General features: G+C 43.7%; 1 protein-coding gene across 4 annotated transcripts in view; it reads right to left on the bottom strand.

Annotated features, from left to right (window-relative positions):
• Positions 1-14377, bottom strand: part of ckap5 (cytoskeleton associated protein 5) — a 113826-nt gene that overhangs the window by 29055 nt on the left and 70394 nt on the right. The window lies entirely within an intron of this gene.

Here is a 14377-nt window from a genome sequence, read left to right as displayed (position 1 = left end):
AGACCTCCCCAAATGTCCAAATACAAGTACCTACCAGGAAGTGTCAATGGACAACAATTAGCAGCAAGACGACGGGCTGTTTTTTCTCCTCCCTCACCCAGGGACATGGAAGCAAATTGTAGCGCTCAGGTGCCCTGGCTGAGATCAGCTAACTCAGCAGAGACTAGGAAGCAGACCTGGGATGCTCTGGTCTATACAGCTTAGCTATACACTCCCTTTAGTAAAATTTAGTTGTAATATTGACTGACTACAAGCCACCCGAACATCATGAAATCCAAAATAGGCATTGAAGGAATTAAGTACATTTCATAGACTACCTTACTTTCAATGTTTAAAAAAAAAATCTAAAAGCAAGTAAGTTTAAAGTCAGTTTATGACATTTAATAATACTGTGCAACTAGCTCTGCTGCTGGATGAAGCACTGCATTATACCAGACTGTGCATTTGCAGTTTATTCAGCACTTGGAACTTACTTACAGCACACAACTTCAATATTTCTAAAAGTTTCTGGGAAAAACAAGCTACTTTTTGCCCTTTCATACAAATAATGTACAGAATTTAGGAACTGCCATAATAGTTGTGAATGAAAGTCGGTACGCTGGTTCAACAGCAGTACACAGTCAGCCAACAACTAAGAACAAGTTCTACTTACATTCGATAGGTTCGATACATTATTCTTTCCAAGGAAATGCGGTGAAAGAAGTCAGAAGACAGATTTAGACAAAATGAAGGTTTAAGCACAATTATAAAAGCAACAGACATGAAGCACAAAAAAAATTAAGCAAAGGAAACAGTATCCTGCCTTTGACAAGATGGTTTGCAGCAACTGCTTCAGTGCAGTTAATAATCAAAAAGTAGAATTCTGATTTATTCAACATTAGGCTTCAACAATGTATACTTTTCCTAGTGAGTAAAATGTCAATAACATTTCATGTGCAGAACATACAACAGTAATCCTAAACTAAAAGATTCTTCCATAGAATCCAGAAGACAGCCATTTGTAACGTGAGTGACGCAGAAAAACTGAAATATAGCATGACTATCTCCTATTGGTTAAGTGAAAGAATGACTATAAACCGCTAAACAAATTTTATTGAACAAACAGGTAAATGAACAGTATTCTGTAAAAACTAATTATAGAAGTTATAAATGTCTCTAATCTCAATTAGACCCTCTTACAATCAAGGTGGTAGAAATCTGGAGTTCTCACCTCCAAAAAGACTGTGGATGTTGGGTTAATTAGAGCTTTCAAGACAAAGATATAGATTTTTGTTCGGTAAGGTTATCAAGAGCTATGGAGCTGAGATACAGATCAGCCATGATCTAACTGAATGGTGCAGCAGGCTCGAGGGGCTGAATGGCCTACTCCCGTTCCTATGAACTAATATCAAAACAAAATGCTTCTTTGCACTAAGCTTTAACATTAAACTAATCCTTGAAACCCTGTTCCTTTACTAGTTGTGTAGCTATCCGTTACCTCAGAGTCTTCTACTTCTATTGGTTTCAGAAGGATTATTGTGCTGAATGCAGACAGCCAAGTATAAGACCAGTTTATAGCCAAAAGCTTTGGAGCTGCCCAAAGGGACTACAAAAGAATCATCGCGTCAGCAGTAACTTAGTTGGTAACACTCTCGTCTCTGGAGTGGGAATTGAACCCACAACCTTCTGATTCAGAGGCAAGCACAAAATCTAGGCTGACACTCCAGGAACACAAGACCTAGAACATTAACCCGCCCATCCTCTCTCCATAGGTGCCAACTAGCGTACTCAGTGATTGCAGCATTTTTTGTTTTTTTACGAAGAATCATGGCTCTGTCACTCTTAGACCTGATTTGCATATTCACCTCAGATATAGCTGATCAATTACTTTTTTAAAAAATCCTAGGATGTGGATTAGCTTGCCTTATTGCTCTGTTCTAGTATTGTGCATGTCTTTGCCTTATCTTGGAGGTGCAAATATCAGCCAGAGTGTAATGTATGTTACTTGCAGTTTGAAAAATTAGCTTCCAGTACCTAATTTTAACCCTGTGTACACTGTGTCCAACAAAAAAGATTCCAATAAATAGTACACAAAAATTTGTATCACACCCTACATTTGTGCAGTTTGGGTTCTGCCAGGACCACTTGGCTCCAGACCTCATTACAGCCTTGGTCCAAACATGGACAAAAGACCTGAATACCAAAGGCAAGGAGAGAGTGACTGCCCTTGACATTAATGCAACATTTGACCAAATGAGGCACCAAGGAGCCCTTGTAAAACCAAAATTAATGGGGATCAGGGGGAAAACTGCCAGTGGCTGGTACAAAGAAAGATGGTGTGGTTGTTGGAGGCCAATCATCTCAGCCCCAGCACATTACAACAGGAGTTCCTCAAGGCAGTGTCCTGGGCCCAACTATCTTCAGCTGCTTCATCCACGACCTTCCCTCCAGCATGGATATGAAATTGGCTACGTGACAGGAAACAGAGTAATGGTGAACGGTTGTTTTTCGGACTGGAGGGAGGTGTACAGTGGTATTCCCCAGGGATCGGTACTAGGATCACTGCTTTTCTTGATATATATTCATGACTTGGACGTACAGGGCACAATTTCAAAATCTGCAAACTACACTTCCGAGTTTTGCGCTGTCAACAGTCAGGAGGATATTGATAAGACTTTAAGAGGATACAGACAGGCTGGTAAAATGGGCAGACACGTGGCGGATGAAATTTAACGCAGAAAAGTGCGGAAGTGATCATTTCGGTAGGAAGAACGAGGAGATGCAATATAAACTAAAGGGTACAGGAACAGAGAGACTTCGGCATATACGTACACAAACTGTTGAAGGAAGCAGGGAAGGGTGAGAAAGCGGTTAAAAAAGCATACGGGATCCTGGGCTTTATAAATAGAAGCATAAAGTACAAAAGCAAGGAAATCATGATGAACCTTTATAAAACACTGGTTCCGCCACAGCTGGAGTATTGTGTCCAGTTCTGGGCACCGTACCTTCGGAAGGATGTGAAGGCCTTAGAGAGGGTGCAGAAGAGATTTACCAGAACGGTTCCAGGGATAAAGGACTTCAGTTACATGAATAGACGTAAGTGGCAAGTAACATTCGCACCAGATAAGTGCCAGGCAATGACCACCTCCAACAAGAGAGTCCAACCACCTCCTCATGATATTCAACGGCATTACCATCGCCGAATCCCCCACCATCAACATCCTGGGGGTCACCATTGACCAGAAACTTAACTGGACCAGCCATATAAATACTGTGGCTACGACAGCAGGTCAGAGTCTGGGTATTCTGCAGCAAGTGACTCACCTCCTGACTCCCCAAAGCCTTTCCACCATCTACAAGGCACAAGTCAGGAGTGTGATGGAATACTCTCCACTTGCCTGGATGAGTGCAGCTCCAACAACACTCAAGAAGCTCGACACCATCCAGGACAAAGCAGCCCGCTTGATTGGCACCCCATCCACCACCCTAAACATTCACTCCCTTCACCACTGGCGCACTGTGGCTGCAGTGTGTACCATCCACAGGATGCACTACAGCAACTCGCCAAGGCTTCTTCGACAGCACCTCCCAAATCCGAGACCACTACCACCTAGAAGGACAAGAGCGGCAGGCACATGGGAACACCACCACCTGCACGTTCCCCTCCAAGTCACACACCATCCCGACTTGGAAATATATCGCCGTTTCTTCATCGTCGCTGGGGCAAAATCCTGGAACTCCCCAACAGCATTGTGGGAGAACCTTCATCAGACGGACTGCAGCGGTTCAAGGCGGTGGCTCATCACTACCTTCTCAAGGGCAATTAGGGATGGGCAATAAATGCTGGCTTTGCCAGCGACGCCCACATCCCATGAACGAATAAAAAAGACTGGAGAAGCTGGGGTTGTTCTCCTTAGAATAGAGAAGGTTGAGGGGAGATTTGATAGAGGTATTCAAAATCATGAAGGGTCTAGACAGTAGATAGAGAGAAACTGTTCCCATTGGCAGAAGGGTCAAGAACCAGAGGACATAGATTTAAAGTGACTGGCAAAAGAACCAACAGAACGAAGGGCAACATGAAGGAAAGATTTTTTTTAAAAAAACAGCGAGTGGTTAAGAACTGGAATGCACTGCCTGAGGGGGTGGTGGAGGCAAATTCAATCGTGGCTTTCAAAAGGGAATTGGGTAAGTACTTGGAGAATAACATTTGCATGGCTACGGGGAAAGGACAGGGAGTGGGACTAGCTGAATTGCTCTTGCAGAAAGCCGGCACAGACTTGATGGGCCGAATGGCCTCTTCCATGCTGTAATGATTCTATGTCAGCACTGGGACTGTTTACTGATGATTGGAGTGTTCAACTCCATTCACAATTCCTCAATGAAGCAATCCATGGCCGTATGCAGCAAGACCTGGACAGCATCTAGACTTTGGCACAAATGTTACTTGCTGCTTAGCCTAACACATTCCAGGCAAGAGAGTGCCGAAACATTTCCCCTTGACATTCAATGGCTTTGTCATCGGAGTCCCTCACCATCAACATACTTTGGGGGGGCGGGGGGCTTCACCATTATCCAGAAACAAAACACAAATTCTGTGGCTACAAGAGGAGGTCAGATGCTGGGTATTCTGTAGCCAATGTCTCATCTTGTTACACTCCTGTTCAAAAGAGGAATAAACCCAGCAACTACAGTCAGTCTAATGTCAGTAGTGGGGAAATTTTGAGACAATAATCCAAGCAAAACCGTCACTTGGAAAAACGTGTGTTAATAAATGACAGCCAGCACGGATTTGTTAAAGGAAAAGTGTTTGCTGAAGTAACAATCAAGTTAATCAAAGAAATCAGAGGGTTGATGAATATAGAGACTTCCAAACGGCATTTATTATATGATACTTTAGCAAACAGGTTAGCGAAATTGAAGTCCAGGGGTTTGAAGGAGCATGCAGCGTGGATATGAAATTGGCTAAGAGACAGAAATCAGAGAGTAGTGATGAACAGTTGTTTTTCAGACTGGAGGTAAGTATACAGTGATATTCCCCAGGGGTCTGTATCAGGACCACTGCTCTTTGATATATATTAATGACCTGGATTTAGGTATACAGGGCATAATTTCAAAGTTCGCAGATAACACTAAACTCAAATGTAGTTAACAGTAAAGAATCTTACAACACCAGGTTATAGTCCAACAAATTTATTTGAAAATCACAAGCTTTCGGAGGCTTTCTCCTTCGTCAGGTGAATGTGGAAATGAAATCCTTGAACGTTTCGCATTGATATTTAGAGAACAATACCTGGTGATTACAGATAATCTTTCCAACTGCCCGTTGTCAAGGCAATCAAAGTGTTCAGACAGACAGGTGTTACCTACAGGACCACCGAATATACAAACGGCCAGAACACAAAACAGAGAGAGGGAGAAACATTCTAAAGGAAGAGAAAGACAGAAAATGACCCGTTGTATTAAAAAGCTAACTTTTATTCGCTGGTGGGGTTACGTGTAGTGTGACATGAACCCAAGATCCCGGTTGAGGCCGTCCTCATGGGTGCGGAACTTGGCTATCAATTTCTGCTCGACGATTTTGCGTTGTCGTGTGTCTCGAAGGCAGCCTTGGAAAACGCTTACCCGAAGATCGGAGGCTGAATGTCTTTGACTGCTGAAGTGTTCCCCGACTGGGAGGGAACCCTCCTGTCTGGCGATTGTTGCGCGGTGTCTGTTCATCCGTTGTCGCAGTGTCTGCATGGTCGCGCCAATGTACCATGCAGACATGCATCCTTTCCTGCAACGTATGAGGTAGACAACGTTGGCCGAGTCACAGGAGTATGAACCATGTACCTGGTGGGTGGTGTCCTCTCGTGTGATGTTGGTATCTGTGTCGATGATCTGACATGTCTTGCAGAGGTTGCCGTGGCAGGGTTGTGTGGCATCGTGGACGCTGTTCTCCTGAAAGCTGGGTAATTTGCTGCGAACGATGGTCTGTTTGAGGTTGGGTGGCTGCTTGAAGGCGAGTAGTGGAGGTGTGGGGATGGCCATAGCAAGGTGTTCGTCGTCATCGATGACATGTTGAAGGCTGCGGAGAATATGGCGTCGTTTCTCCGCTCCGGGGAAGTACTGGACGACGAAGGGTACTCTGTTGGTTGCGTCCCGTGTTAGTCTTCTGAGGAGGTCTACGCGATTTTTCGCTGTGGCCCGTCGGAACTGTCGATCGACGAGTCGAGCGTCATATCCCGTTCTTACGAGGGCGTCTTTCAGCGTCTGTAGGTGTCCATCGTGTTCCTCCTTGTCGGAGCAGATCCTGTGTTTTCGCGGGGCCTGTCCATAGGGGATGGCCTCTTTTACGTGGTTGGGGTGGAAGCTGGAAAAGTGGAGCATCGTGAGGTTGTCCGTGGGCTTGCGGTAGAGTGACGTGCTGAGGTGCCAGTCTTTGATGGCGATTCGTGTGTCCAAGAAAGAAACCGATTCTGAGGATTAGTCCATGGTGAGCTTGATGGTGGGATGGAATTTGTTGATGTTATCGTGGAGTCTCTTCAGTGATTCTTCGCCGTGGGTCCATAGAAAGAAAATGTCGTCGATGTATCTGGTGTATAGCGTTGGTTGGAGGTCCTGTGCAGTGAAGAAGTCCTGCTCGAACTTGTGCATGAAAATGTTGGCATATTGGGGTGCGAATTGTCCCCATGGCTGTTCCACGGACGAGGAGGAACGCGATTGACACCTAATGACGCTGAAAGACGCCCTCGTAAGAACGGGATATGACGCTCGACTCGTCGATCGACAGTTCCGACGGGCCACAGCGAAAAATCGCATAGACCTCCTCAGAAGACAAACACGGGACGCAACCAAGAGTACCCTTCGTCGTCCAGTACTTCCCCGGAGCGGAGAAACTACGCCATGTTCTCCGCAGCCTTCAACAGGTCATCGATGACGACGAACACCTCCCTAAAGCCATCCCCACGCCTCCACTACTCGCCTTCAAGCAGCCACCCAACCTCAAACAGACCATCGTTCGCAGCAAATTACCCAGCTTTCAGGAGAACAGCGTCCATGACACCACACAACCCTGCCACGGCAACCTCTGCAAGACATGCCAGATCATCGACACAGATACCAACATCACACGAGAGGACACCACCCACCAGGTACATGGTTCATACTCCTGTGACTCGGTCAACGTTGTCTACCTCATACGTTGCAGGAAAGGATGCCCCGGAGCATGGTACATTGGCGAGACCATGCAGACACTGCGACAACAGATGAACGGACACCGCGCAACAATCGCCAGACAGGAGGGTTCCCTCCCAGTCGGGGAACACTTCAGCAGCCAGGGACATTCAGCCACCGATCTTCGGGTAAGCGTTCTCCAAGGCGGCCTTCGAGACACACGACAACGCAAAATCGTCGAGCAGAAATTGATAGCCAAGTTCCGCACCCATGAGGACGGCCTCAACCGGGATCTTGGGTTCATGTCACGCTACACGTAACCCCACCAGCGAATAAAAGTTAGCTGTTTTTAATACAACGGGTCATTTTCTGTCTTTCTCTTCCTTTAGAATGTTTCTCCCTCTCTCTGTTTTGTGTTCTGGCCGTTTGTATATTCGGTGGTCCTGTAGGTAACACCTGTCTGTCTGAACACTTTGATTGCCTTGACAACGGGCAGTTGGAAAGATTATCTGTAATCACCAGGTATCGTTCTCTGAATATCAATGCGAAACGTTCAAGGATTTCATTTCCACATTCACCTGATGAAGGAGAAAGCCTCCGAAAGCTTGTGATTTTCAAATAAATTTGTTGGACTATAACCTGGTGTTGTAAGATCCTTTACATTTGCCAACCCCAGTCCATCACCTGCATCTCCATATCGTAGTAAACAGTGAGGAGGATGGTAACAGATTTCAGGAGCACATGGACAGGTGAAATGGGCAGACACATGGCAGATGCAATTTAATGCAGAGATGTGTGAAGTGATGCATTTCAGTAGGAAGAATAAGAGGCAATATAAACTAAATGGTATATTTTAAAGCGGGTGCTGGAACAGAGACCTGGGGGTGTACGTTCACAAATCTTTGAAGGTGACAGATCAGGTTGAGAAGGCTGTTGAGAAAAGATATGGGATCCTCGGCTTTATAAAACAGAGGCAGAGTACAAAAGCAAGGAAGTTATGCTAAACCTTTATAAATCACTGGTTAGCCCCAGCTGGAGCACTGTGTCCAATTCTGGGCACCACACTTTAGGAAGGATGGCAAGGCCTTGAAAGGGTGCAGAGGAGATTTACTAGAAATGGTACCAGGGATGCAGGACTTCAGTTACATGGGGTTGTTTACCCTAGAGCAGAGACGGTTAAGGGGAGATTTAATAGAGGGTTCAAAATCATGAAGGGTTTTAATAGCATAAATGAGTAGAAACTGTTTCCAGTGGCAGAAGGGTTGGTAACTAGAGGACAGAGATTTAAGGTGATTGACAAAAAACCAGAGGCAACATGGAGATTTTTTTTTGGAAAAAAACACAGCAAGTGGTTATAATCTGGAATGCACTGCCTGAAAGAGCAGTGAAAGCAGATTCAATGGTAATTTTCAAAAGGGGATTGGATAAATACTTGAAGGGAAAAATTAACAAGCCTATGGGGAAAGGGCAGGGGAATGGGACTAATTGGATAGCTCTTTCACAGAGCTGGCACAGCCACGATGTGCCGAATGGCCTCCTTCTGTGCTGTATCATTCTATAATTCTACCTTCCGACTTCCTACAAGTTAGGTGTGTGCTGGAAAAGTCTACACTTGCCTGGATAGGTACAGCTGCAACACTCGAAGCGCAGCTCCACCCACTCAAAGCAGTCCACTTGATTGGCACTTTATCAATTAGCCTAAACATCCACCCCCTCCACCACCAGCATACCATGGCTGCAACGTGCACTCTCTACAGGATGCACTGCAACAACTAGCCAAGGTTCCTTCGGCAGCACCTCCTATACCCATGACCTCCACCATCTGAAAGGCCAAGGGCAGCAGGTGCATGGAAACACCACTAACTCCCAAGTTCCCCTCCAAGTCACACACCCACCTCACTTGGACATATATCGCCGTTCCTCCATTATCGCTGGGTAAGAATCCTGGAACTCCCTGCCTAACAGCATTGTGGGAGCACCTTCACTACACAGAAGGCTCACCACAGCCTTCTGAAGGGCAACTTGGGATGCAGCGACGCCCACATCCCAAGAATGAAAATAATTCTAGAATGCCTTAGTCCAGGGAACTATAGACCAGTTAGCTTAACGTCAGTGGTAGGAAAGATAACTGAATCTTTACTCAAAGATGTAATAGAAAGGCATCTAGAGAACAAAAATATAATAAAAAGTCAGCACATATTTCAGAAGGGAAGGTCATGCCTGACCAACTTAATTGAATTATTTGAAGTAGTAACAGAAAGAGTAGACAAGGGTAATGCAGTAGATGTAATATATTTGGATTTTCAAAAGGCCTTCGATAAGGTACCACATTGTGGACTCTTGGCTACGGTCAGGGCATGCGGAGTCAAGGGACAGGTAGCAGAATGTAGAGTAAGTTGGCTACAAAACAGAAAACAGAATAGGGTTAAGGGTAGCTACTCAGACTGGCAAAAGGTGGGAAGTGGTGTTCCACAGGGGTCAGTGCTGGAACCACTATTGTTCATAATCTATATTAACGATTTGGATTCAGGAATCGGAAGTACAATTTCAAAAATTTGCAATCGACTCCAAATTGGGAGGGGTATAGTTAATACAAAAGGAAGAATGTGTCAAAATGCAAGAGGACATTAATAAACTTGAAAAATGGGCATATAATTGGCAAATAGATGATATTTTCTATAGATATAGACAAGTGTGAGGTGGTGCATTTTTGTAGGAAGAATAAGGAGGCCACATACTACTTGGATAATAAGAGTCTAAATGGGATAGAGGAGCAAAAGGATCTGGGGGTACAGATACACAAATCACTTAAGGTAATGACACAGATTAGTAAGGCCATAAAAGGCAAATCAAACACTATGGTTCATTTCTAGAGGGATAGAATTGAAAAGCAGTTAAGCCATGTTAAACTTGTATAGAATCTTGGTTAAACCACACAGAGTACCATGCACAATTCTGGTTTCCATATTATAGAAAGGAGAGAGGCGCTGGAGAGGGTGCAAAAAAGATTCACACGGATGATACCAGAACTGAGAGGATATACATCAGGAAAGGCTGAACAGGGCGAGGCTCTTTTTCTCTAGAAGAGAAGGCTGACGGGTGACCTACGATAGGGTAGACGTAGAGAAAATGTTTCCACTTGTGGGGGAGTCTAAAACTAGAGGTCATAAATATAAAATAGTCGCTTAAAAAAATAGGGAATTCAGGAGAAACTTCTTTACCCAATGAGTGGTAAGAATGTGGAACGTGGTACCACAAGGAGTAATTGAGGCAAATAGCATAGATGCATTTAAGGGGAAGGTAGATAAGCAGGAGGGAGAAAGGAATAGAAGGATATGCTGATCGGGTTAGATGAAGTAGGGAAAGGAGGTTCATGAGGAGCATAAACACCAGTAGACCAGTCGGGCTGAATGGCATGTTTCTGTGCTGTAAATTCTACGTAGTACACTTGATGTGATTGCTACATTGTACTTGGACGAGGACATCAACAGGTTATTCAAAATGTTTGCAACAGAGCAATGAGTCAAGCTATTTCTATTTTGGACAGTTACATGGGTAAGATGGGTATAGAGGGATATGGGCCAAGTGCAGGCAATTGGGACTAGCTTAGTGGTATAAACTGGGCAACATGGACATGTTGGGCCGAAGGGCCTGTTTCCATGTTGTAAACTTCTATGATTCTATGACATTCAAGTCAAACATCCTATGCAATTTACATCCTGGGATCTTTTAAAGTCATTGATCGACAGCTATATTGGAGGTGAAAATGCCAGTCAGGTTTAAGAGGGCAAGTCCATGATGCTTTGTATTCCCTTTGAAAGGCAGCTCTGAAGCTTCTCACTATGAGCTGTGGACTTGTATTTGGCTGAGTGTACTCAGCTGAAGTCATACTGAATCATACAGCACAAAAGTAGGCCATTCAGCCCATCGAGCCTGTACCAGCTCTTTGAAAGAGCTATCCAAGTAATCCCACTCCCCTGCTCTTTCCCCATTTCCCTTTTCATGTGCATATCTAATGCCCTTTTGAAAGTTACTATTGAACCTGCTTGCACAACCCTTTCAGGCAGTGCATTCCAGGTCATAACACTGCATTAAAAAAAAAACTGTCCTCATCTCCACCCTGGTTCTTTTGCCAATTAGTTTAAATCGGTGTCCTCTGGTTACGGAGTCTCCTGCCAATGGAAACAATTTCTCCTTAGTTACTGTATCAAAATCCCTCTATTTTGAACACTTCTATGAAATCTCCCCTAACCGTCTCTGCTTTAAAGGAAAACAATTCCAGCTTCTCTAGTCTCTCCACATAACTGAAGTCCCTCATCTCAAGTCAGAGATAGCAGACTCCAAGGTGATGGATAGCCATGTAACAAGTTTTCAAGGATCAGTTTAATGTTAAAAGTTAGCACAAGAGAAGAAGTGTCTCATTGTAATACAGATTAGAAAAGTTTATAATTTCTGTAATTACCATTTCTGCTATACTGTCCATTTACCTAGTTAATGTTCAATAAAATTTGTCCAGTGGTTTACCACCAGTTACTGAAAAGAAGCTGTAGTAGCATGTATTATATTTCAGAAACAGCACAGGGATAAAGGACTCTTGTTCAACTTTTGCGTTTTACTACATTTGCCTCGATGAGAGGGAGAGAAAAAAAATCATACTTTTGGTTTATCACCACCATTCCCATAAGAGGACCTTGAATGCCTGATGAACAAAAGGCAATATCCAGTATCTAGGGCAATATTGAAAAGGTAGCATGGGGAGGCCCAAGGGTCATTTTGACCATGTGAAGCAGAGTTTATGGTGCCCTATATAATCCATTATCAGAGGGAGAATCTCCTGTCTGTATAGAATCTGAACAGGTTAATTTACTGAAACATCCCAATATGCAGCAAACCGCAACTTCCTTAACCAATAAGATCAACAGTTCCTCCAAGCAGATCTTTTGACAGAAGTATTTACCTACCAGAAAGTCAAGCTTTGTAGGACCACTATTCTGCTGTCCTAGAGCTTGTAGCAGAACCTCTGCAGACTTTATTCTGTAAGGCTGACAGTTGTATTCTGTAGGCAACTGTATCTGTTAAAGATGTGATGTTACCTCCATTAAGGGATCACTCAAGGGTGGAGCTTATCCTTGATGAGGGTAATCAGTGATCAGCCTTAAACCTGGGGCAGGGGTAGTCCAGCCATCAAGACAACAGCACAAGCAGCTCCACTGTGCTGAGCAAGGAAGCACTAGCATTCAGAGCAACAGCATGGGAGAATGCAAGTTTGATGCCCCTACATTTGAGTTCCAAATAGGATGCCACGCCTCCTGCTTGGGTGAAGGAGGGAGGCGTTTAGAAAGGGGAAATCCAGCCTGGCCAGTAATTAATAATTCTTTCACAAGCAGTACTTGTGGAACAGTCCAGAGTTTATTTTTCCTCTCTCCACCTCTCCTTTCATCTCCCCTTCCACAGATGAGTAAATAAACCCATGAAATTATCTTCATTTGATGTCAAGGTGTCATATGAGTCAGTGATGTAGCTATTGAAGATGTCAGGCAAACTATTTTAACAAAGCTTGTCACATGCTGGGATAAACCAAGGGCACAGACCAACAACCCCTTGAGAACATACACAAGCTCCCTTGGCCAATACTTTATTCTTGAGCAAGAACTCAATGGGAGGAGTTCGGAATTGGCTTCAGCCACTTTCTCAATAGGTTTTTGTATTAGATGCCAAAGCTGAAGTGACTAATTCAAAAGATATGGCTGTATCAGTGATAAGTGTCTGAGCCCTGGTCTCAATTTGGATGTACCTGCCACTCAGAACTGGTTTTGATCAGTGACTTCAGCGTAAAAGGAGCTAGTAACATGCAGTGGAGATTGCATAAGTCCTAAACATTCCAATATTATCTTCATCCAGCATATATCTTTCTTGCTTCTCTGTTTATAATCAATTTCCTAAATAACTTGCAGCTGCAAGTATGCTCCTCTGCAGAACCATGGGATTTTACACCTGGAGGGAAGAGAATGTCCTACACATCAAGCTGTTGCTCCAAAGACTTGCATTTCTGAAAGTCATGCTGCAAATTACAGCACTAACTGATATTGCATGTGCTAGTCACTGGAAACAAACCACAACATTCAAAGTTGATTTTGAATCTGGGATCTAGCACAAACCAAAGATATGCTTTCTCGGACCACATTAAATAAGGTAGGCTTTGGGCCAAAATTAAAACATAGTATCTAAGAGCTGGTGAGAAATGGCATCAATGATCAAGTGAAACAGAATACATATTTACCTAGTCTTTGGGGAAAAATTGCTATAAAACTACACAACATTGAAGGAAACAAAGTGATAACCCTATTTGCATACAAAGGTGGAATGAATGGTCATTATAGGAAAGCTTCGACCACCCACTCTCCAAAAATGAATTCTTAGCAATTCTGCATTGTGTACAGCATTATACCATCTCTACATCTTAAACGTCATCTCCCAATGTCCAGATATAATCAGATACAATAGCAAAAACAAAGAGCTTGAGCTTGGTAAAGATAGAGAGTGAACTTCTCATGGAGTGAACTGCTAGCAGAGTGAGGACTTTCAACTGGGAATTGGGAGAGTGTGGGAGAAGAAGCGCTAAGCGATTTAAACCAAAAGAACAATAAACTAATATCAACTTTTAAAACTTAAATAAAAAAAACAAAATTAAAGAGACTAAATTAACCTCGGTGGTGGGCAAATTATTGGAATCAATTCTGAGGGACAGGTTAAACTGTCACTCAAAGGCAGGGATTAATCAAGGAATCAGCATGGATGTGTTAAGGGAAGGTCATGTCTGACTAACTTGATTGAATTTTTTGAGCAGGTAACAAGGAGAGTCAATGAGGTAGTGCATTTGATGTAGTCTACATGAATTTTAGCAAGGCTTTTGACAAGGTCCCACATGGCAGACTGGTCAAAAAAGTACAGACTCATGGGATCCAAGGAAAAGTAGCAAGTTGGATCCAAAATGGGCTCAGTGGCAGCAAGCAAAGGGTAATTGTCAACGGGTGTTTTTGTGACTGGAAGGCTGTTTCCAGTGGGGTTTCACAAGGCTCAATACTAGGTCCCTTGCTTTTTGTGGTATATATTAATGATTTGGACTTGATCAAGAAGTTAGCAGATGATACAAAAAATGTGGTTGATAGTGAGGAGGAAAGCTGTAGATTGCAAGAAGATAGCAATGGACTGGTCAGGTGGGCAGAAAAATGTCAAATGGAAT

This window comes from Heptranchias perlo, chromosome 12, assembly GCF_035084215.1.
Source record: "Heptranchias perlo isolate sHepPer1 chromosome 12, sHepPer1.hap1, whole genome shotgun sequence".
In the NCBI taxonomy this organism is placed as follows: domain Eukaryota; kingdom Metazoa; phylum Chordata; class Chondrichthyes; order Hexanchiformes; family Hexanchidae; genus Heptranchias; species Heptranchias perlo.
Note: the sequence above shows the minus strand (reverse complement) of the source record. Positions and strands in the feature narration are given on the sequence as shown.